This window comes from Haliotis rufescens, unplaced genomic scaffold (assembly GCF_023055435.1).
Source record: "Haliotis rufescens isolate VD_foot unplaced genomic scaffold, xgHalRufe1.0.p SCAF_9, whole genome shotgun sequence".
Classification (NCBI taxonomy): Eukaryota; Metazoa; Mollusca; class Gastropoda; order Lepetellida; family Haliotidae; genus Haliotis; species Haliotis rufescens.
The window spans coordinates 10920609-10947027 of NW_025964383.1; the positions used below are offsets into that span (position 1 = coordinate 10920609).

Below are 26419 nucleotides of genomic sequence, written 5' to 3' on the forward strand. Positions count from 1 at the left end.
GTTACCACACGGTTGGTTGTATGTTCAGTATAAACTATTGGCGTGCCTCTCCCATTCTGTGTTGTATGTTCAGTATCAACAACTGGTTTACTTACCACATGTTGAGTTGTATGTTCAGTATCAACCACTGATTTACCTCCCACATGTTGGGTTGTATGTTCAGTATCAACCACTGGTTTATCCCGCATATGTTGTGTTGTATGTTCAGTATCAACCACTGGTTTACCTCCCACATGGTGGGTTGTATGTTCAGTATCAACCACGGGTTTCCCCTCATATGCTGGGTTGTATGCACAGTATCAACCACAGGTTTCCCTCTCCCATGCTGGGCTGTATGTTCAGTATCAACCACTGGTTAACTTACCACATGTTGGGTTGTATGTTCAGTATGAACCACTGGTTTACCTCCCAAATGCTGGGTAGTATGTTCCGTATCAACCACTTGTTTTTGTCTCCCACACTGGGTTTTATGTTCAGTATCAGCCACTGGTTTACCTCCCACATCTTGAGTTGTATGTTCAGTATCAACCACTGGTTACCCTCTCCCATGCTGGGCTGTATGTTTAGTATCAACCATTGGTTAACTTACAACATGATTGGTTGTATGTTCAGTATCAACTATTGGTTTGCCTCTCACATGCTGGGTTGTATGTTCAGTATCAACAACTGGTTTACTTACCACATGTTGGGTTGTATGTTCAGTATCAACAACTGGCTTACTTAGCACATGCTGGGTTGTATGTTCAGTATCAACAATAGGTTTACCTTCCACATGCTGGGTTGTATGCTCAGTATCAACCACTGGTTTACCTCCCACATGTTGGGTTGTATGTTCAGTATCAACCACCGGTTTACTTCTCATATGTTGTGTTGTATGTTCCGTATCAACCACTTGTTTTTGTCTCCCACACTGGCTTTTATGTTAAGTATCAGCCACTGGTTTACCTCCCACATGTTCAGTTGTATGTTCAGTATCAACAACAGGTTTACTTACCACATCCTGGGTTGTATGTTCAGTATCAACCACTGGTTTACCTCCAACATGTTGGGTTGTATGTTCAGTATCAACCACTGGTTTATTCCTCATATGTTGTGTTGTATGCTCAGTATCAACCACAGGTTACCCTTTCCCATGCTGGGCTGTATGTTCAGTATCAACCACTGGTTTACTTACAACATGATTGGTTGTATGTTCAGTATCAACTATTGGCTTGCCTCTTCCATACTGGGTTGTATGTTCAGTATCAACAATTGGTTTACTTACCATATGGTGGGTTGTATGTTCAGTATCAACAACTGGTATACTTACCACATGCTGGGTTGTATGTTCAGTATGAACCACTGGTTTACCTCCCACATGTTGGATTGTATGTTCAGTATCAACCACTACTTTATCCCTCATATGCTGTGTTGTATGCTCAGTATCAACCACAGGTTTCCCTCTCCCATGCTGGGCTGTATGTTCAGGATCAACCACTGGTTTACATCACACATGGTGGGTTGTATGTTCAGTATCAACCACTGGTTTACTCCTCATATGCTGGGTTGTATGCTCAATATCAACCACAGGTTTCCCTGTCCCATGCTTGGCTGTATGTTCAGTATCAACCATGGTTTCCTTACCACATGCTGGGTGGTTTGTTCAGTGTCAACCACTGATTTACCTCCCACATGCTGGGTTGTATGTTCAGTATCAACCACTGGTTTATCTCCCAAATGTTGGGTTGTATGTTCAGTATCAACTACTTGTTTTTGTCTCCCACACTGGGTTTTATGTTCAGTATCAGCCACTGGTTTACCTCCCACATGTTGAGTTGTATGTTCAGTATCAACCACTGGTTCCCCTCTCCTATGCTTGGCTGTTTCTTCAGTATCAACCACTGGTTTAGTTACCACACGGTTGGTTGTATGTTCAGTATAAACTATTGGCGTGCCTCTCCCATTCTTTGTTGTATGTTCAGTATCAACAACTGGTTTACTTACCACATGATGGGTTGTATGTTCAGTATCAACTACTGGTTTACTTACCACATGTTGGGTTGTATGTTCAGTATCAACCACTGGTTTACCTCCCACATGTTGGGTTGTATGTTCAGTATCAACCACTGGTTTATCCCTAGTATGCTGTGTTGTATGCTCAGTATCAACCACAGGTTTCCCTCTCCCATGCTGGGCTGTATGTTCAGGATCAACCACTGGTTTACATCACACATGGTGGGTTGTATGTTCAGTATCAACCACTGGTTTACTCCTCATATGCTGGGTTGTATGCTCAATATCAACCACAGGTTTCCCTGTCCCATGCTTGGCTGTATGTTCAGTATCAACCATGGTTTCCTTACCACATGCTGGGTGGTTTGTTCAGTGTCAACCACTGATTTACGTCTCACATGCTGGGTTGTATGTTCAGTATCAACCACTGGTTTATCTCCCAAATGTTGGGTTGTATGTTCAGTATCAACTACTTGTTTTTGTCTCCCACACTGGGTTTTATGTTCAGTATCAGCCACTGGTTTACCTCCCACATGTTGAGTTGTATGTTCAGTATCAACCACTGGTTCCCCTCTCCTATGCTTGGCTGTTTCTTCAGTATCAACCACTGGTTTAGTTACCACACGGTTGGTTGTATGTTCAGTATAAACTATTGGCGTGCCTCTCCCATTCTGTGTTGTATGTTCAGTATCAACAACTGGTTTACTTACCACATGATGGGTTGTATGTTCAGTATCAACCACTGGTTTACCTCCCACATGTTGAGTTGTATGTTCAGTATCAACCACTGATTTACCTCCCACATGTTGGGTTGTATGTTCAGTATCAACCACTGGTTTATCCCGCATATGTTGTGTTGTATGTTCAGTATCAACCACTGGTTTACCTCCCACATGGTGGGTTGTATGTTCAGTATCAACCACGGGTTTCCCCTCATATGCTGGGTTGTATGCACAGTATCAACCACAGGTTTCCCTCTCCCATGCTGGGCTGTATGTTCAGTATCAACCACTGGTTAACTTACCACATGTTGGGTTGTATGTTCAGTATGAACCACTGGTTTACCTCCCAAATGCTGGGTAGTATGTTCCGTGTCAACCACTTGTTTTTGTCTCCCACACTGGGTTTTATGTTCAGTATCAGCCACTGGTTTACCTCCCACATCTTGAGTTGTATGTTCAGTATCAACCACTGGTTACCCTCTCCCATGCTGGGCTGTATGTTCAGTATCAACCATTGGTTAACTTACAACATGATTGGTTGTATGTTCAGTATCAACTATTGGTTTGCCTCTCACATGCTGGGTTGTATGTTCAGTATCAACAACTGGTTTACTTACCACATGTTGGGTTGTATGTTCAGTATCAACAACTGGCTTACTTAGCACATGCTGGGTTGTATGTTCAGTATCAACAATAGGTTTACCTTCCACATGCTGGGTTGTATGCTCAGTATCAACCACTGGTTTACCTCCCACATGTTGGGTTGTATGTTCAGTATCAACCACCGGTTTACTTCTCATATGTTGTGTTGTATGTTCCGTATCAACCACTTGTTTTTGTCTCCCACACTGGCTTTTATGTTAAGTATCAGCCACTGGTTTACCTCCCACATGTTCAGTTGTATGTTCAGTATCAACAACAGGTTTACTTACCACATCCTGGGTTGTATGTTCAGTATCAACCACTGGTTTACCTCCAACATGTTGGGTTGTATGTTCAGTATCAACCACTGGTTTATTCCTCATATCTTGTGTTGTATGCTCAGTATCAACCACAGGTTACCCTTTCCCATGCTGGGCTGTATGTTCAGTATCAACCACTGGTTTATTCCTCATATGTTGTGTTGTATGCTCAGTATCAACCACTGGTTACCCTTTCCCATGCTGGGCTGTATGTTCAGTATCAACCACTGGTTTACTTACAACATGATTGGTTGTATGTTCAGTATCAACTATTGGCTTGCCTCTTCCATACTGGGTTGTATGTTCAGTATCAACAATTGGTTTACTTACCATATGGTGGGTTGTATGTTCAGTATCAACAACTGGTATACTTACCACATGCTGGGTTGTATGTTCAGTATGAACCACTGGTTTACCTCCCACATGTTGGATTGTATGTTCAGTATCAACCACTACTTTATCCCTCATATGCTGTGTTGTATGCTCAGTATCAACCACAGGTTTCCCTCTCCCATGCTGGGCTGTATGTTCAGGATCAACCACTGGTTTACATCACACATGGTGGGTTGTATGTTCAGTATCAACCACTGGTTTACTCCTCATATGCTGGGTTGTATGCTCAATATCAACCACAGGTTTCCCTGTCCCATGCTTGGCTGTATGTTCAGTATCAACCATGGTTTCCTTACCACATGCTGGGTGGTTTGTTCAGTGTCAACCACTGATTTACCTCCCACATGCTGGGTTGTATGTTCAGTATCAACCACTGGTTTATCTCCCAAATGTTGGGTTGTATGTTCAGTATCAACTACTTGTTTTTGTCTCCCACACTGGGTTTTATGTTCAGTATCAGCCACTGGTTTACCTCCCACATGTTGAGTTGTATGTTCAGTATCAACCACTGGTTCCCCTCTCCTATGCTTGGCTGTTTCTTCAGTATCAACCACTGGTTTAGTTACCACACGGTTGGTTGTATGTTCAGTATAAACTATTGGCGTGCCTCTCCCATTCTTTGTTGTATGTTCAGTATCAACAACTGGTTTACTTACCACATGATGGGTTGTATGTTCAGTATCAACCACTGGTTTACCTCCCACATGTTGAGTTGTATGTTCAGTATCAACCACTGGTTACCCTCTCCCATGCTGGGCTGTATGTTCAGTATCAACCATTGGTTAACTTACAACATGATTGGTTGTATGTTCAGTATCAACAATTGGTTTGCCTCTCACATGCTGGGTTGTATGTTCAATATCAACAACTGGTTTACTTACCACATGTTGGGTTGTATGTTCAGTATCAACAACTGGTTTACTTAGCACATGCTGGGTTGTATGTTCAGTATCAACAATAGGTTTACCTCCCACATGCTGGGTTGTATGCTCAGTATCAACCACTGGTTTACCTCCCACATCTTGGGTTGTATGTTCAGTATCAACCACCGGTTTACTTCTCATATGTTGTGTTGTATGTTCCGTATCAACCACTTGTTTTTGTCTCCCACACTGGGTTTTATGTTAAGTATCAGCCACTGGTTTACCTCCCACATGCTGGGCTGTATGTTCAGTATCAACCACTGGTTTACTTACCACAGGGTTGGTTGTATGTTCAGTATCAACTATTGCCTTGCCTCTCACATGCTGGGTTGTATGTTAAGTATCAACAACTGGTTAACTTACCACATGGTGGGTTGTATGTTCAGTATCAACCACTGGTTTACCTCCCACATGTTGAGTTGTATGGTCAGTATCAACAACCGGTTTACTTACCAGATCCTGGGTTGTATGTTCAGTATCAACCACTGGTTTACCTCCAACATGTTGGGTTGCATGTTCAGTATCAACCACTGGTTTATTCCTCACATGCTGTGTTGTATGCTCAGGATCAACCACTGGTTACCCTCTCCCATGCTGGGCTGTATGTTTAGTATCAACCACTGGTTTACTTACAACATGATTGGTTGTATGTTCAGTATCAACTATTGGCTTGCCTCTCCCATGCTGGGTTGTATGTTCAGTATCAACAATTGGTTTACTTACCATATGGTGGGTTGTATGTTCAGTATCAACAACTGGTTTACTTACCAGATGCTGGGTTGTATGTTCAGTATCAACCACTGGTTTACCTCCCACATGTTGGATTGTATGTTCAGTATCAACCACTGCTTTATCCCTCATATGCTGTGTTGTATGCTCAGTATCAACCACAGGTTTCCCTCTCCCATGCTTGGCTGTATGTTCAGTATCAACCATGGTTTACTTACCACATGCTGGGTGGTTTGTTCAGTGTCAACCACTGATTTACCTCCCACATGCTGGGTTGTATGTTCAGTAACAACCACTGGTTTATCTCCCAAATGTTGGGTTGTATGTTCAGTATCAACTACTTGTTTTTGTCTCCCACACTGGGTTTTATGTTCAGTATCAGCCACTGGTTTACCTCCCACATGTTGAGTTGTATGTTCAGTATCAACCACTGGTTCCCCTCTCCTATGCTTGGCTGTTTCTTCAGTATCAACCACTGGTTTAGTTACCACACGGTTGGTTGTATGTTCAGTATAAACTAGTGGCGTGCCTCTCCCATTCTGTGTTGTATGTTCAGTATCAACAACTGGTTTACTTACCACATGATGGGTTGTATGTTCAGTATCAACCACTGGTTTACCTCCCACATGTTGAGTTGTATGTTCAGTATCAACAACTGGTTTACTTACCACATGCTGGGTTGTATGTTCAGTATCAACCACTGATTTACCTCCCACATGTTGGGTTGTATGTTCAGTATCAACCACTGGTTTATCCCTCATATGTTGTGTTGTATGTCCAGTATCAACCACTGGTTTACATCCCACATGGTGGGTTGTATGTTCGGTTAACCACTGGTTTCCCCTCATATGCTGGGTTGTATGCACAGTATCAACCACAGGTTTCCCTCTCCCATGCTGGGCTGTATGTTCAGTATCAACCACTGGTTAACTTACCACATGTTGGGTTGTATGTTCAGTATGAACCACTGGTTTACCTCCCAAATACTGGGTAGTATGTTCCGTATCAACCACTTGTTTTTGTCTCCCACACTGGGTTTTATGTTCAGTATCAGCCACTGGTTTACCTCCTACATGTTGAGTTGTATGTTCAGTATCAACCACTGGTTACCCTCTCCCATGCTGGGCTGTATGTTCAGTATCAACCATTGGTTAACTTACAACATGATTGGTTGTATGTTCAGTATCAACTATTGGTTTGCCTCTCACATACTGGGTTGTATGTTCAGTATCAACAACTGGTTTACTTACCACATGTTGGGTTGTATGTTCAGTATCAACAACTGGTTTACTTAGCACATGCTGGGTTGTATGTTCAGTATCAACAATAGGTTTACCTCCCACATGCTGGGTTGTATGCTCAGTATCAACCACTGGTTTACCTCCCACATGTTGGGTTGTATGTTCAGTATCAACCACCGGTTTACTTCTCATATGTTGTGTTGTATTTTCCGTATCAACCACTTGTTTTTGTCTCCCACACTGGGTTTTATGTTAAGTATCAGCCACTGGTTTACCTCCCACATGCTGGGCTGTATGTTCAGCATCAACCAATGGTTTACTTACCACAGGGTTGGTTGTATGTTCAGTATCAACTATTGGCTTGCCTCTCACATCCTGGGTTGTATGTTCAGTATCAACAACTGGTTAACTTACCACATGGTGGGTTGTATGTTCAGTATCAACCACTGGTTTACCTCCCTCATGTTGAGCTGTATGTTCAGTATCAACAACCGGGTTACTTACCACATCCTGGGTTGTATGTTCAGTATCAACCACTGGTTTACCTCCAACATGTTGGGTTGTATGTTCAGTATCAACCACTGGTTTATTCCTCATATGCTGTGTTGTATGCTCAGTATCAACCACAGGTTACCCTCTCCATTGCTGGGCTGTATGTTCAGTATCAACCACTGGTTTACTTACAACATGATTGGTTGTATGTTCAGTATCAACTATTGGCTTGCCTCTCCCATGCTGGGTTGTATGTTCAGTATCAACAATTGGTTTACTGACCATATGGTGGGTTGTATGTTCAGTATCAACAACTGGTTTACTTACCACATGCTGGGTTGTATGTTCAGTATCAACCACTGGTTTACCTCCCACATGTTAGATTGTATGTTCAGTATCAACCACTGCTTTATCCCTCATATGATGTGTTGTATGCTCAGTATCAACCACAGGTTTCCCCCTCATATGCTGGGCTGTATGCTCAGTATCAACCACAGGTTTCAATCTCCCATGCTGGGCTGTATGTTCAGTATCAACCACTGGTTTACATCCCTCATGGTGCGTTGTATGTTCAGTATCAACCACTGGTTTACCCCTCATATGCTGGGCTGTATGCTCAGTATCAACCACAGGTTTCCCTCTCCCATGCTGGGCTGCATGTTCAGGATCAAACACTGGTTAACTTACCACATGCTGGGTCGTATGTTCAGTATCAACCACTGGTTTACCTCCCACATGTTGGGCTGTATGCTCAGTATCAACCACAGGTTTCAATCGCCAATGCTGGGCTGTATGTTCAGTATCAACCACTGGATTACATCCCTCATGGTGGGTTGTATGTTCAGTATCAACCACTGGTTTACCCACCATATGCTGGGCTGTATGCTCAGTATCAACCACTGGTTTACCCACCATATGCTGGGTTGTATCGTCAGTATCAACCACTGGTTTCCCTCTCCCATGCTTGGCTGCATGTTCAGCATCAACCACTGGTTAACTTACCACATCCTGGGTTGTATGTTCAGTATCAACCACTGGTTTACCTCCCACATGTTGGGTTGTATGTTCAGTTTCAACCACTGATTTACCCCTCATATGCTGGGTTGTATGCTCAGTATCAACCACAGGTTTCCCTCTCCCATGCTGGGTTGTATGTTCAGTATCAACCACTGGTTTACCTCCCACATGTTGGGTTATATGTTCAGTATCAACCACTGATTTACCCCTCATATGCTGGGTTCTATGCTCAGTATCAACCACAGGTTTCCCTCTCCCATGCTGGGCTGTATGTTCAGTATCAACCACTTGTTTTTGTCTCCCACACTGGGTTTTATGTTCAGTATCAGCCACTTGTTTACCTCCCACATGTTGGGTTGTATGTTCAGTATCAACCACTGGTTACCCTCTCCCATGCTGGGCTGTATGTTCAGTATCAACCACTGGTTTACCTCCTACATGTTGGGTTGTATGTTCAGTATCAACCACTGGTTTATCCCTCATATGCTGGGTTGTATGCTCAGTATCAACCACAGGTTTCCCTCTCCCATGCTGGGTTGTATGTTCAGTATCAACCACTGGTTTACATCCCACATGGTGGGTTGTATGTTCAGTATCAACCACTGGTTTACCCCTCATATGCTGGGTTGTATGCTCAGTATCAACCACAGGTTTCCCTCTCCCATGCTGGGCTGTATGTTCAGTATCAACCACTGGTTTACCATCCACATGCTGGGTTGTATGTTCAGTTATCAACCACTGATTTACCTCCCACATGTTGGGTTGTATGTTCAGTATCAAACACTGGTTTACCACCTACATGTTGGGTTATATGTTCAGTATCAACCACTGGTTTATTCCTCATATGCTGGGTTGTATGCTCAGTATCAACCACAGGTTTCCCTCTCCATTGCTGGGCTGTATGTTCAGTATCAACCACTGGTTTACATCCCACATGGAGGTTTGTATGTTCAGTATCAACCACTGGTTTACCCCTCATATGCTGGGTTGTATGCTCAGTATCAACCACAGGTTTCCCTCTCCCATGCTGGGCTGTATGTTCAGTATCAATCACAGGTTAAGTTACCACATGTTGGGTTGTATGTTCAGTATCAGCCACTGGTTTCCCTCCCACATGTTGGGATGTATGTTCAGTATTAACCACTGGTTTCCCTCTCCCATGCAGGGCTGTATGTTCAGTATCAACCACTGGTTTACCACCCACATGCTGGGTTGTGTGTTCAGTTATCAACCACTGATTTACCTCCAACATGGTGGGTTCTATGTTCAGTATCAACCCCTGGTTTACCTCCCACATGTTGAGTTGTATGTTCAGTATCAACCACTGGTTACCTCCCACATGTTGAGTTCTATGTTCAGTATCAACCACTGGTTACGTCCCACATGTTCAGTTGTATGTTCAGTATCAACCACTGGTTTACCTCCCACATGTTCAGTTGTATGTTCAGTATCAACCACTGGTTTACCTCCAAGATGCTGGGTTGTATGTTCAGTATCAAACACTGGTTTACCTCCCACATGTTGAGTTGTATGTTCAGTATCAACCACTGGTTTACCTCCCACATGTTGAGTTGTATGTTCAGTATCAACCACTGGTTTAACCCTCATATGCTGGGTTGTATGCTCAGTATCAACCACTGGTTTACCCCTCATCTGCTGTATTGTCTGTTCAGTATCAACCACTGGTTTACCTCCCACATGTTGAGTTGTATGTTCAGTATCAACCACTGGTTTACCCCTCATCTGCTGGGCTGTATGTTCAGTATCAACCACTCTTTTACCTCTCCTATGCTGGGTTGTATGTTCAGTATCAACAACAGGTTTACCTCCCACATGCTGGGTTGTATGCTCAGTATCAACCAATGGTTTACCTCCCACATGCTGGGTTGTATGTTCAGTATCAACCAGTGGTTTACCTCCCACATGGTGGGTTGTATGTTCAGTATCAACCACTGGTTTACCACTCATATGCTGGGTTGTATGTTCAGTATCAACCACTGGTTTACCACTCATATGCTGGGTTGTATGTTCAGTATCAACCACTGGTTTACCCCTCATAGGCTGGGTTGTATGCTAAGTATCAACCACTGGTTTACCCCTCATATACTGTGTTGTATGTTCAGTATCATCTAATGGTTTACTTACCACATGCTGGGTTGTATGTTCAGTATCAACCACTGGTTTACATCCCACATGTTGAGTTGTATGTTCAGTATCAACCACTGGTTTACCCCTCATATGCTGGGTTGTATGCTCAGTATCAACCACAGGTTTCCCTCTCCCATGATGGGCTGTATGTTCAGTATCAACTGCTGATTTACTAACAACATGGTGGGTTGTATGTTCAGTATCAAACACTGGTTTACCTCCCACATGTTGAGTTGTATGTTCAGTATCAACCACTGGTTTACTTCCACATGTTGGGTTGTATGTTCAGTATCAACCACTGGTTTACCTTTCATATGTTGGGTTGTATGTTCAGTATCAACCACCGGTTTATCTTCCACATATTGGGTTGTATCTTCAGTATCAACCACTGGTTTTCGCCTCATATGCTGGGTTGTATGTTCAGTATCAACCACTGGTTTACCTCCCACATGTTGTGTTGTATGTTCAGTATCAACCATTGGTTTACACCTCATATGCTGGGTTGTATGCTCAGTATCAACCACAGGTTTCCCTCTCCCATGCTGGGCTGTATGTTCAGTATTACCCACTGGTTTACTTACCACATTCTTGGTTGTATGTTTAGTATCAACTATTGGCTTGCCTCTCCCATGCTGGGTTGTATGTTTAGTATCAACCACTGGTTTTCCTCTCCTATGCTGGGTTGTATGTTTAGTATCAACCACTGGTTTACCTGCCAGATGCTGGGTTGCATGTTCAGTTATCAACCACTGATTTACCTCCCACATGGTAGGTTGTATGTTCAGTATCAACCCCTGGTTTACCTCCCACATGTTGAGTTGTATGTTCAGTATCAACCACTGGTTTACCACGCACATGCTGGGTTGTTTGTTCAGTTATCAACCACTGATTTACCTCCCACATGGTGGGTTGTATGTTCAGTATCAACCCCTGGTTTACCTCCAACATGTTGAGTTGTATGTTCAGTATCAACCACTGGTTACCTCCCACATGTTGAGTTGTATGTTCAATTTCAACCACTAGTTTACCTCCCACATGTTCCGTTGTATGTTCAGTATCAACCACTGGTTTACCTCCCACATGTTCCGTTGTATGTTTAGTATCAACCACTGGTTTACTAACAACATGCTGGGTTGTATGTTCAGTATCAACAACAGGTTTACCTCTCCCATGTTGAGTTGTATGTTCAGTATCAACCACTGGTTTACTTCCACATGTTGGGTTGTATGTTCGGTATCAGCCACTGGTTTACCTCTCATATGTTGGGTTGTATGTTCAGTATCAACCAGTGGTTTACCTTCCACATATCGGGTTGTATGTTCTGTATCAACCACTGGTTTCCGCCTCATATGCTGGGTTGTATGTTCAGTATCAACCACTGGTTTACCTCCCACATGTTGGGTTGTATGTTCAGTATGAACCACTGGTTCACCCCTCATATGTTGGGTTGTATATCCAGTATCAACCACTGGTTTACCTCCCACATGTTGTGTTGTATGTTCAGTATCAACCACTAGTTTACCTCCAACATGTTGTGTTGTATGTTCAGTATCAACCACTGGTTTACACCTCATATGCTGGGTTGTATGTTCAGTATCAACCACTGGTTTACCTCCCACATGCTGGGTTGTATATTCAGCATCAACCACTGGTTTACCCCTCATATGTTGTGTTGTATGTCCAGTATCAACCACTGGTTTACCTCCCACATGTTGTGTTGTATGTTCAGTATCAACCACTGGTTTACACCTCATAAGCTGGGTTGTATGCTCAGTATCAACCACAGGTTTCCCTCTCCCATGCTGGGCTGTATGTTCAGTATTACCCACTGGTTTACTTACCACATTCTTGGTTGTATGTTTAGTATCAACTATCGGCTAGCCTCTCCCATGCTGGGTTATATGTTCAGTATCAACCACTGGTTTTCCTCTCCTATGCTGGGTTGTATGTTTAGTATCAACCACTGGTTTACCTCCCACATGCTGGGTTGTATGTTCAGTTATCAACCACTGATTTACCTCCCACATGGTGGGTTGTATGTTCAGTATCAACCGCTGGTTTACCTCCCACATGTTGAGTTGTATGTTCATTATCAACCACTGGTTTACCTCCCACATGCTGGGTTGTTTGTTCAGTTATCAACCACTGATATACCTCCCACATGGTGGGTTGTATGTTCAGTATCAACCACTGGTTTACCTCCAACATGTTGAGTTGTATGTTCAGTATCAACCACTGGCTACCTCCCACATGTTCAGTTGTATGTTCAGTATCAACTACTGGTTTACCTCCCACATGTTCCGTTGTATGTTTAGTATCAACCACTGGTTTACCTACATCATGCTGGGTTGTATATCCAGTATCAACCACTGGTTTACATCCGACATGTTCAGTTGTATGTTCAGTATCAACCACTGGTTTACCTTCCACATATTGGGTTGTATGTTCAGTATCAACCACAGGTTTCCGCCTCATATGCTGGGTTGTATGTTCAGTATCAACCACTGGTTTACCTCCAACATGCTGGGTTGTATGCTCAGTATCAACCACTGGTTTACTTACACATGTTGGGTTGTATGTTCGGTATCAACCACTGGTTTACCTATCATATGTTGGGTTATATGTTCAGTATCAACCACTGGTTTACCTTCCACATATTGGGTTGTATGTTCAGTATCAACCACTGGTTTCCGCCTCATATGCTGGGTTGTATGTTCAGTATCAACCACTGGTTTACCCCTCATATGTTGTGTTGTATGTTCAGTATCAACCACTGGTTTACCTCCCACATGTTGTGTTGTATGTTCAGTATCAACCACTGGTTTACATCCCACATGTTGAGTTGTATGTTCAGTATCAACCACTGGTTTACCCCTCATATGCTGGGTTGTATGCTCAGTATCAACCACAGGTTTCCCTCTCCCATGATGGGCTGTATGTTCAGTATCAACTGCTGGTTTAGTAACAACATGCTGGGTTGTATGTTCAGTATCAACCACTGGTTTACCTCCGACATGTTGAGTTGTATGTTCAGTATCAACCACTGGTTTACTTTCACATGTTGGGTTATATGTTCGGTATCAACCACTGGTTTACCCCTCATATGTTGTGTTGTATGTCCAGTATCAACCACTGGTTTACCTCCCACATGTTGTGTTGTATGTTTAGTATCAACCACTGGTTTACACCTCATATGCTGGGTTGTATGTTCAGTATCAACCACTGGTTTACCTCCCACATGTTGGGTTGTATGTTCAGTATGAACCACTGGTTTACCCTCCATATCTTGTGTTGTATGTCCAGCATCAACCACTGGTTTACCTCCCACATGTTGTGTTGTATGTTCAGTATCAACCACTGGTTTACACCTCATATGCTGGGTTGTATGCTCAGTATCAACCTCAGGTTTCCCTCTCCCATGCTGGGCTGTATGTTCAGTATTACCCACTGGTTTACTTACCACATTCTTGGTTGTATGTTTAGTATCAACTATTGGCTTGCCTCTCCCATGCTGGGTTTTATGTTCAGCATCAACCACTGGTTTTCCTCTCCTATGCTGTGTTGTATGTTTAGTATCAACCACTGGTTTACCTCCCACATGGTGGGTTGTATGTTCAGTTATCAACCACTGATTTACCTCCCACATGCTGGGTTGTATGTTCAGTATCATCCCCTGGTTTACCTCCCACATGTTGAGTTGTATGTTCAGTATCAACCACTGGTTTACCACCCACATGCTGGGTTGTTTGTTCAGTTATCAACCACTGATATACCTCCCACATGGTGGGTTGTATGTTCAGTATCAACCACTGGTTTACCTCCAACATATGTTGACTTGTATCTTCAGTATCAAACACTGGTTACCTCCCACATGTTGAGTTGTATGTTCAGTATCAACCACTGGTTACCTCCCACATGTTCAGTTGTATGTTCAGTATCAACCACTGGTTTACCTCCCACATGTTCCGTTGTATGTTCAGTGTCAACCACTGGTTTACTTCCACATGTTGGCTTGTATGTTCGGTATCAACCACTGGTTTACCTCTCATATGTTGTGTTGTATGTTCAGTATCAACCACTGGTTTACCTTCCACATATTGGGTTGTATGTTCAGTATCAACCACTGGTTTCCGCCTCATATGCTTGGTTGTATGTTCAGTATCAACCACTGGTTTACCTCCCACATGTTGGGTTGTATGTACAGTATCAACCACTGGTTTACCCCTCATATGTTGTGTTGTATGTCCAGTATCAACCACTGGTTTACCTCCCACATGTTGTGTGGTATGTTCAGTATCAACCACTGGTTTACACCTCATATGCTGGGTTGTATGTTCAGTATCAACCACAGGTTTCCCTCTCCCATGCAGGGCTGTATGTTCAGTATTACCCACTGGTTTACTTACCACATTCTTGGTTGTATGTTTAGTATCAACTATTGGCTTTCCTCTCCCATGCTAGGTTGTATGCTCAGTATCAACCACTGGTTTTCCTCTCCTATGCTGGGTTGTATGTTTAGTATCAACCACTGGTTTACCTCCCACATGGTGGGTTGTATGTTCAGTTATCAACCACTGATTTACCTCCCACATGGTGGGTTGTATGTTTAGTATCAACCACTGGTTTACCTCCCACATGTTGAGTTGTATGTTCAGTATCAACCCCTGGTTTACCACCCACATGCTGGGTTGTTTGTTCAGTTATCAACCACTGATATACCTCCCACATGGTGGGTTGTATGTTCAGTATCAACCCCTGGTTTAACTCCAACATGTTGAGTTGTATGTTCAGTATCAACCACTGGTTACCTCCCACATGTTGAGTTGTGTGTTTAGTATCAACCACTGGTTACCTCCCACATGTTGAGTTGTATGTTCAGTATCAAACACTGGTTTACCTCCCACATGTTGTGTTGTATGTTTAGTATCAACCACTGGTTTACCTCCATCATGCTGGGTTGTATATCCAGTATCAACCACTGGTTTACCTCCCACATGTTGAGTTGTATGTTCAGTATCAACCACTGGTTTACCTCCCACATGTTGAGTTGTATGTTCAGGATCAACCACTGGTTTACCCCTGATATGTTTGGTTGTATGCTCAGTATCAACCACTGGTTTACCCCTCATATACTGTGTTGTATGTTCAGTATCATCTAATGGTTTACTTACCACATGCTGGGTTGTATGTTCAGTATCAACCATTGGTTTACATCCCACATGTTGAGTTGTATGTTCAGTATCAACCACTGGTTTACCCCTCATATGCTGGGTTGTATGCTCAGTATCAACCACAGGTTTCCCTCTCCCATGATGGGCTGTATGTTCTGTTTCAACTGCTGGTTTACTAACAACATGCTGGGTTGTATGTTCAGTATCAACCACTGGTTTACCTCCCACATATTTAGTTGTATGTTCAGTATCAACCACTGGTTTACTTCCACATGTTGGGTTGTATGTTCGGTATCAACCACTGGTTTACCTCTCATATGTTGAGTTGTATGTTCAGTATCAACCACTGGTTTACCTCCTACATGTTGGCTTCTATGTTCAGTATGAACCACTGGTTTACCCTTCACATGTTGTTTTGTATGTCCAGTATCAACCACTGGTTTACCTCCCACATGTTGTGTTGTATGTTCAGTATCAACCACTGGTTTACACCTCATATGCTGGGTTTTATGCTCAGTATCAACCACAGGTTTCCCTCTCCCATGCTGGGCTGTATGTTCAGTATTACCCACTGGTTTACTTACCACATTCTTGGGTGTATGTTTAGTATCAACTATTGGCTTGCCTCTCCCATGCTGGGTTGTATGTACAGTATCAACCACTGGCTTTCCTCTCCTATGCTGGGTTGTTTGTTTAGTATCAACCGCTGGTTTACCTCCCACGTGCTGGGTTGTATGTTCAGTTATCAACCACTGATTTACCTCCCATATGGTGGGTTGTATGTTCAGTATCAACCCCTGGTTTACCTCCTACATGTTGAGTTGTATGTTCAGTATCAACCACTGGTTCACCACCCACATGCTGGGTTGTTTGTTCAGTTATCAACCACTGATATACCTCCCACATGGTGGGTTGTATGTTCAGTATCAACTACTGGTTTACCTCCCACATGTTGAGTTGTATGTTCAGTATCAACCACTGGTTACCTCCCACATGTTGAGTTGTATGTTCAGTATCACCCACTGGTTACCTCCCACATGTTCAGTTGTATGTTCAGTATCCATCACTGGTTTACCTCCCACATGTTCCGTTGTATGTTTAGTATCATCCACTGGTTTACTAACAACATGCTGGGTTGTATGTTCAGTATCAACCACTGGTTTACCTCCCACATGTTGAGTTGTATGTTCAGTATCAACCACTGGTTTACTTCCACATGTTGGGTTGTATGTTCAGTATCAACCACTGGTTTACCTCTCATATGTTGGGGTGTATGTTCAGTATCAACCACTGGTTTACCTTCCACATATTGGGTTGTATGTTCAGTATCAACCACTGGTTTCCGCCTCATATGCTGGGTTGTATGTTCAGTATCAACCACTGGTTTACCTCCCACATGTTGCGTTGTATGTTCAGTATGAACCACTGGTTTACACCTCATATGTTGAGTTGTATGTTCAGTATCAACCACTGGTTCACTTCCACATGTTGGGTTGTATATTCGGTATCAACCACTGGTTTACCTCTCATATGTTGGGTTGTATGTTCAGTATCAACCACTGGTTTACCTTCCACATATTGGGTTGTATGTTCAGTATCAACCACTGGTTTCCGCCTCATATGCTGGGTTGTATGTTCAGTATCAACCACTGGTTTACCTCCTACATGTTGGGTTGTACCTTCAGTATGAACCACTGGTTTACCTTCCACATATTGGGTTGTATGTTCAGTATCAACCACTGGTTTCCGCCTCATATGCTGGGTTGTTTGTTCAGTATCAACCACTGGTTTACCTCCCACATGTTGGGTTGAATGTTCAGTATGAACCACTGGTTTACCCCTCATATGTTGTGTTGTATGTCCAGTATCAACCACTGGTTTACCTCCCATATGTTGTGTGGTATGTTCAGTATCAACCACTGGTTTACACCTCATATGCTGGGTTGTATGCTCAGTATCAACCACAGGTTTCCCTCTCCCATGCTGGGCTGTATGTTCAGTATTACCCACTGGTTTACTTACCACATTCTTGGTTGTATGTTTAGTATCAACTATTGGCTTGCCTCTCCCATGCTAGGTTGTATGTTCAGTATCAACCACTGGTTTTCCTCTCCTATGCTGGGCTGTATGTTTAGTATCAACCACTGGTTTCCGCCTCCCACATGCTGGGTTGTATGTTCAGTTATCAACCACTGATTTACCTCCCACATGGTGGGTTGTATGTTCAGTATCAACCCCTGGTTTACCTCCCACATGTTGAGTTGTATGTTCAGTATCAACCACTGGTTTACCACCCACATGCTGGGTTGTTTGTTCAGTTATCAACCACTGATATACCTCCCACATGGTGGGTTGTATGTTCAGTATCAACCCCTGGTTTACCTCCTACATGTTGAGTTGTATGTTCAGTATCAACCACTGGTTCACCACCCACATGCTGGGTTGTTTGTTCAGTTTTCAACCACTGATATACCTCCCACAGGGTGGGTTGTATGTTCAGTATCAACCAATGGTTTACCTCCAACATGTTGAGTTGTATGTTCAGTATCAACCACTGGTTACCTCCCACATGTTGAGTTGTATGTTCAGTATCAACCACTGGTTACCTCCCACATGTTCAGTTGTATGTTCAGTATCAACCACTGGTTTACCTCCCACATGTTCCGTTGTATGTTTAGTATCAACCACTGGTTTACTAACAACATGCTGGGTTGTATGTTCAGTATCAACCACTGGTTTACCTCCCACATGTTGAGTTGTATGTTCAGTATCAACCACTGGTTTACTTCCACATGTTGGGTTGTATGTTCGGTATCAACCACTGGTTTACCTCTCATATGTTGGGTTGTATGTTCAGTATCAACCACTGGTTTACCTTCCACATATTCGGTTGTATGTTCAGTATCAACCACTGGTTTCCGCCTCATATGCTGGGTTGTATGTTCAGTATCAACCACTGGTTTACCTCCCACATGTTGTGTTGTATGCTCAGTATCAACCACTGGTTTCCCTCTCCCATGCAGGGCTGTATGTTCAGTATTACCCACTGGTTTACTTACCACATTCTTGGTTGTATGTTTAGTATCAACTATTGGCTTGCCTCTCCCATGCTAGGTTGTATGTTCAGTATCAACCACTGGTTTTCCTCTCCTATGCTGGGTTGTATGTTTAGTATCAACCACTGGTTTACCTCCCACATGCTGGGTTGTATGTTCAGTTATCAAGCACTTATTTACCTCCCACATGGTGGGTTGTATGTTCAGTATCAACCCCTGGTTTACCTCCCACATGTTGAGTTGTATGTTCAGTATCAACCACTGGTTTACCACCCACATGCTGGGTTGTTTGTTCAGTTATCAACCACTGATATACCTCCCACATGGTGGGTTGTATGTTCAGTAGCAACCCCTGGTTTACCTCCAACATGTTGAGTTGTATGTTCAGTATCAACCACTGGTTACCTCCCACATGTTGTGTTGTATGTTTAGTATCAACCACTGGTTTACCTCCATCATGCTGGGTTGTATATCCAGTATCAACCACTGGTTTACCTCCCACATGTTGAGTTGTATGTTCAGTATCAACCACTGGTTTACCTCCCACATGTTGGGTTGTATGTTCAGTATGAACCACTGGTTTACCCCTCATATGTTGTGTTGTATGTCCAGTATCAACCACTGGTTTACCTCCCACATCTTGTGTTGTATGCTCAGTATCAACCACTGGTTTCCCTCTCCCATGCAGGGCTGTATGTTCAGTATTACCCACTGGTTTACTTACCACATTCTTGGTTGTATGTTTAGTATCAACTATTGGCTTGCCTCTCCAATGCTAGGTTGTATGTTCAGTATCAACCACTGGTTTTCCTCTCCTATGCTGGGTTGTATGTTTAGTATCAACCACTGGTTTACCTCCCACATGCTGGGTTGTATGTTCAGTTATCAACCACTTATTTACCTCCCACATGGTGGGTTGTATGTTCAGTATCAACCCCTGGTTTACCTCCCACATGTTGAGTTGTATGTTCAGTATCAACCACTGGTTTACCACCCACATGCTGGGTTGTTTGTTCAGTTATCAACCACTGATATACCTCCCACATGGTGGGTTGTATGTTCAGTAGCAACCCCTGGTTTACCTCCAACATGTTGAGTTGTATGTTCAGTATCAACCACTGGTTACCTCCCACATGTTGTGTTGTATGTTTAGTATCAACCACTGGTTTACCTCCATCATGCTGGGTTGTATATCCAGTATCAACCACTGGTTTACCTCCCACATGTTGAGTTGTATGTTCAGTATCAACCACTGGTTTACCTCCCACATGTTGAGTTGTATGTTCAGTATCAACCACTGGTTTACCTCCCACATGTTGTGTTGTATGTTCAGTATCAACCACTGGTTTACACCTCATATGCTGGGTTGTATGCTCAGTATCAACCACAGGTTTCCCTCTCCCATGCTGGGCTGTTTGTTCAGTATTACCCACTGGTTTACTTACCACATTCTTGGTTGTATGTTTAGTATTAACTATTGGCTTGCCTCTCCCATGCTGGGTTGTATGTTCAGTATCAACCACTGGTTTTCCTCTCCTATGCTGGGTTGTATGTTTAGTATCAACCACTGGTTTACCCCTGATATGTTGGGTTGTATGCTCAGTATCAACCACTGGTTTACCTCCCACATGGTGGGTTGTATGTTCAGTATCAACCCCTGGTTTACCTCCCACATGTTGAGTTGTATGTTCAGTATCAACCACTGGTTTACCAACCACATGCTGGGTTGTATGTTCAGTTATCAACCACTGATATACCTCCCACATGGTGGGTTGTATGTTCAGTATCAACCCCTGGTTTACCTCCAACATGTTGAGTTGTATGTTCAGTATCAACCACTGGTTTACCACCCACATGCTGGGTTGTTTGTTCAGTTATCAACCACTGATATACCTCCCACATGGTGGGTTGTATGTTCAGTATCAACCCCTGGTTTACCTCCAACATGTTGAGTTGTATGTTCAGTATCAACCACTGGTTACCTCCCACATGTTGAGTTCTATGTTCAGTATCAACCACTGGTTACCTCCCACATGTTCAGTTGTATGTTCAGTATCAACCACTGGTTTACCTCCCACATGTTCCGTTGTATGTTTAGTATCAACCACTGGTTTACCTCCATCATGCTGGGTTGTATATCCAGTATCAACCACAGGTTTACCTCCCACATGTTGAGTTGTATGTTCAGTATCAACCACTGGTTTACCTCCCACATGTTGAGTTGTATGTTCAGTATCAACCACTGGTTTACCCCTGATATGTTGGGTTGTATGCTCAGTATCAACCACTGGTTTACCCCTCATATACTGTGTTGTATGTTCAGTATCATCTAATGGTTTACTTACCACATGCTGGGTTGTATGTTCAGTATCAACCACTGGTTTACATCCCACATGTTGAGTTGTATGTTCAGTATCAACCACTGGTTTACCCCTCATATGCTGGGTTGTATGCTCAGTATCAACCACAGGTTTCCCTCTCCCATGATGGGCTGTATGTTCAGTATCAACTGCTGGTTTAGTAACAACATGCTGGGTTGTATGTTCAGTATCAACCACTGGTTTACCTCCCACATGTTGAGTTGTATGTTCAGTATCAACCACTGGTTTACTTCCACATGTTGGGTTGTATGTTCAGTATCAACCACTGGTTTACCTCTCATATGTTGAGTTGTATGTTCAGTATCAACCACTGGTTTACTTCCACATGTTGGGTTGTATGTTCGGTATCAACCACTGGTTTACCTCTCATATGCTGGGTTGTATGTTCAGTATCAACCACTGGTTTACTTCCACATGTTGGGTTGTATGTTCGGTATCAACCACTGGTTTACCTCTCATATGTTGGGTTGTATGTTCAGTATCAACCACTGGTTTACCTCCCACATGTTGGGTTCTATGTTCAGTATGAACCACTGGTTTACCCTTCACATGTTGTGTTGTATGTCCAATATCAACCACTGGTTTACCTCCCACATGTTGTGTTGTATGTTCAGTATCAACCACTGGTTTACACCTCATATGCTGGGTTGTATGCTCAGTATCAACCACAGGTTTCCCTCTCCCATGCTGGGCTGTTTGTTCAGTATTACCCACTGGTTTACTTACCACATTCTTGGTTGTATGTTTAGTATTAACTATTGGCTTGCCTCTCCCATGCTGGGTTGTATGTTCAGTATCAACCACTGGTTTTCCTCTCCTATGCTGGGTTGTATGTTTAGTATCAACCACTGGTTTACCCCTGATATGTTGGGTTGTATGCTCAGTATCAACCACTGGTTTACCTCCCACATGGTGGGTTGTATGTTCAGTATCAACCCCTGGTTTACCTCCCACATGTTGAGTTGTATGTTCAGTATCAACCACTGGTTTACCAACCACATGCTGGGTTGTATGTTCAGTTATCAACCACTGATATACCTCCCACATGGTGGGTTGTATGTTCAGTATCAACCCCTGGTTTACCCCCAACATGTTGAGTTGTATGTTCAGTATCAACCACTGGTTTACCACCCACATGCTGGGTTGTTTGTTCAGTTATCAACCACTGATATACCTCCCACATGGTGGGTTGTATGTTCAGTATCAACCCCTGGTTTACCTCCAACATCTTGAGTTGTATGTTCAGTATCAACCACTGGTTACCTCCCACATGTTGAGTTCTATGTTCAGTATCAACCACTGGTTACCTCCCACATGTTCAGTTGTATGTTCAGTATCAACCACTGGTTTACCTCCCACATGTTCCGTTGTATGTTTAGTATCAACCACTGGTTTACCTCCATCATGCTGGGTTGTATATCCAGTATCAACCACAGGTTTACCTCCCACATGTTGAGTTGTATGTTCAGTATCAACCACTGGTTTACCTCCCACATGTTGAGTTGTATGTTCAGTATCAACCACTGGTTTACCCCTGATATGTTGGGTTGTATGCTCAGTATCAACCACTGGTTTACCCCTCATATACTGTGTTGTATGTTCAGTATCATCTAATGGTTTACTTACCACATGCTGGGTTGTATGTTCAGTATCAACCACTGGTTTACATCCCACATGTTGAGTTGTATGTTCAGTATCAACCACTGGTTTACCCCTCATATGCTGGGTTGTATGCTCAGTATCAACCACAGGTTTCCCTCTCCCATGATGGGCTGTATGTTCAGTATCAACTGCTGGTTTAGTAACAACATGCTGGGTTGTATGTTCAGTATCAACCACTGGTTTACCTCCCACATGTTGAGTTGTATGTTCAGTATCAACCACTGGTTTACTTCCACATGTTGGGTTGTATGTTCAGTATCAACCACTGGTTTACCTCTCATATGTTGAGTTGTATGTTCAGTATCAACCACTGGTTTACTTCCACATGTTGGGTTGTATGTTCGGTATCAACCACTGGTTTACCTCTCATATGCTGGGTTGTATGTTCAGTATCAACTACTGGTTTACCCCCCACATGTTGGGTTCTATGTTCAGTATGAACCACTGGTTTACCTCCCACGTGTTGTGTTGTATGTTCAGAATCAACCACTGGTTTCCCTCTCACATGCTGGGCTGTATGTTCAATATTACCCACTGGTTTACTTACCACATTCTTGGTTGTATGTTTAGTATCAACTATTGGCTAGCCTCTCCCATGCTGGGTTGTATGTTCAGTATCAATCAATGGTTTTCCTCTCCTATGCTGGGTTGAATGTTTAGTATCAACCACTGGTTTACCTCCCACATGCTGGGTTGTATGTTCAGTTATCAACCACTGATTTACCTCCCACATGGTGGGTTGTATGTTCAGTATCAACCAATGGTTTACCTCCCACATGTTGAGTTGTATGTTCAGTATCAACCACTGGTTTACCACCCACATGCTGGGTTGTTTGTTCAGTTATCAACCACTGATATACCTCCCACATGGTGGGTTGTATGTTCAGTATCAACCCCTGGTTTACCTCCAACATGTTGAGTTGTATGTTCAGTATCAACCACTGGTTACCTCCCACATGTTCAGTTGTATGTTCAGTATCAACCACTGGTTTACCTCCCACATGTTCCGTTGTATGTTCAGTATCAACCACTGGTTTACCCCCTATCCTGCTGGGTTGTATATCCAGTATCAACCACTGGTTTACATCCCACATGTTGAGTTGTATGTTCAGTATCAACCACTGGTTTACCTCCCACGTGTTGAGTCATATGTTCAGTATCAACCACTGGTTTACCCCTGATATGTTGGGTTGTATGCTCAGTATCAACCACTGGTTTACCCCTCATATACTGTGTTCTATGTTCAGTATCATCTAATGGTTTACTTACCACATGCTGGGTTGTATGTTCAGTATCAACCACTGGTTTACACCTCATATGCTGGGTTCTATGCTCAGTATCAACCACAGGTTTCCCTCTCCCATGCTGGGCTGTATGTTCAGTATCACCCACTGGTTTACTTACCACATTCATGGTTGTATGTTTAGTATCAACTATTGGCTAGCCTCTCCCATGCTGGGTTGTATGTTCAGTATCAATCAATGGTTTACCACCCACATGCTGGGTTGTATGTTCAATATCAACCACTGGTTACCTCCCACATGTTGAGTTGTATGTTCAGTATCAACCACTGGTTTACCTCCCACATGTTGAGTTGTATGTTCAGTATCAACCACTGGTTTACCCCTGATATGTTGGGTTGTATGCTCAGTATCAACCACTGGTTTACCCCTCATATACTTCGTTGTATGTTCAGTATCATCTAATGGTTTACTTACCACATGCTGGGTTGTATGTTCAGTATCAACCACTGGTTTACATCCCACATGTTGAGTTGTATGTTCAGTATCAACCACTGGTTTACCCCTCATATGCTGGGTTGTATGCTCAGTATCAACCACAGGTTTCCCTCTCCCATGATGGGCTGTATGTTCAGTATCAACTGCTGGTTTAGTAACAACATGCTGGGTTGTATGTTCAGTATCAACCACTGGTTTACCTCCCACATGTTGAGTTGTATGTTCAGTATCAACCACTGGTTTACTTCCACATGTTGGGTTGTATGTTCAGTATCAACCACTGGTTTACCTCTCATATGTTGAGTTGTATGTTCAGTATCAACCACTGGTTTACTTCCACATGTTGGGTTGTATGTTCGGTATCAACCACTGGTTTACCTCTCATATGCTGGGTTGTATGTTCAGTATCAACTACTGGTTTACCCCCCACATGTTGGGTTCTATGTTCAGTATGAACCACTGGTTTACCTCCCACGTGTTGTGTTGTATGTTCAGAATCAACCACTGGTTTCCCTCTCACATGCTGGGCTGTATGTTCAATATTACCCACTGGTTTACTTACCACATTCTTGGTTGTATGTTTAGTATCAACTATTGGCTAGCCTCTCCCATGCTGGGTTGTATGTTCAGTATCAATCAATGGTTTTCCTCTCCTATGCTGGGTTGTATGTTTAGTATCAACCACTGGTTTACCTCCCACATGCTGGGTTGTATGTTCAGTTATCAACCACTGATTTACCTCCCACATGGTGGGTTGTATGTTCAGTATCAACCACTGGTTTACTTCCACATGTTGGGTTGTATGTTCGGTATCAACCACTGGTTTACCTCTCATATGTTGGGTTGTATGTTCAGTATCAACCACTGGTTTACCTCCCACATGTTGGGTTCTATGTTCAGTATGAACCACTGGTTTACCCTTCACATGTTGTGTTGTATGTCCAATATCAACCACTGGTTTACCTCCCACATGTTGTGTTGTATGTTCAGTATCAACCACTGGTTTACACCTCATATGCTGGGTTGTATGCTCAGTATCAACCACAGGTTTCCCTCTCCCATGCTGGGCTGTTTGTTCAGTATTACCCACTGGTTTACTTACCACATTCTTTGTTGTATGTTTAGTATTAACTATTGGCTTGCCTCTCCCATGCTGGGTTGTATGTTCAGTATCAACCACTGGTTTTCCTCTCCTATGCTGGGTTGTATGTTTAGTATCAACCACTGGTTTACCCCTGGTATGTTGGGTTGTATGCTCAGTATCAACCACTGGTTTACCTCCCACATGGTGGGTTGTATGTTCAGTATCAACCCCTGGTTTACCTCCCACATGTTGAGTTGTATGTTCAGTATCAACCACTGGTTTACCAACCACATGCTGGGTTGTATGTTCAGTTATCAACCACTGATATACCTCCCACATGGTGGGTTGTATGTTCAGTATCAACCCCTGGTTTACCTCCAACATGTTGAGTTGTATGTTCAGTATCAACCACTGGTTTACCACCCACATGCTGGGTTGTATGTTCAGTTATCAACCACTGGTTTACCTCCCACATGGTGGGTTGTATGTTCAGTATCAACCCCTGGTTTACCTCCAACATGTTGAGTTGTATGTTCAGTATCAACCACTGGTTACCTCCCACATGTTGAGTTCTATGTTCAGTATCAACCACTGGTTACCTCCCACATGTTCAGTTGTATGTTCAGTATCAACCACTGGTTTACCTCCCACATGTTCCGTTGTATGTTTAGTATCAACCACTGGTTTACCTCCATCATGCTGGGTTG

At 43.1% G+C, this 26419-nt stretch overlaps 1 protein-coding gene across 1 annotated transcript in view; it reads right to left on the reverse strand.

Annotated features, from left to right (window-relative positions):
• Positions 1–26419, reverse strand: part of LOC124125000 (5'-nucleotidase domain-containing protein 3-like) — a 143930-nt gene that overhangs the window by 103326 nt on the left and 14185 nt on the right. The window lies entirely within an intron of this gene.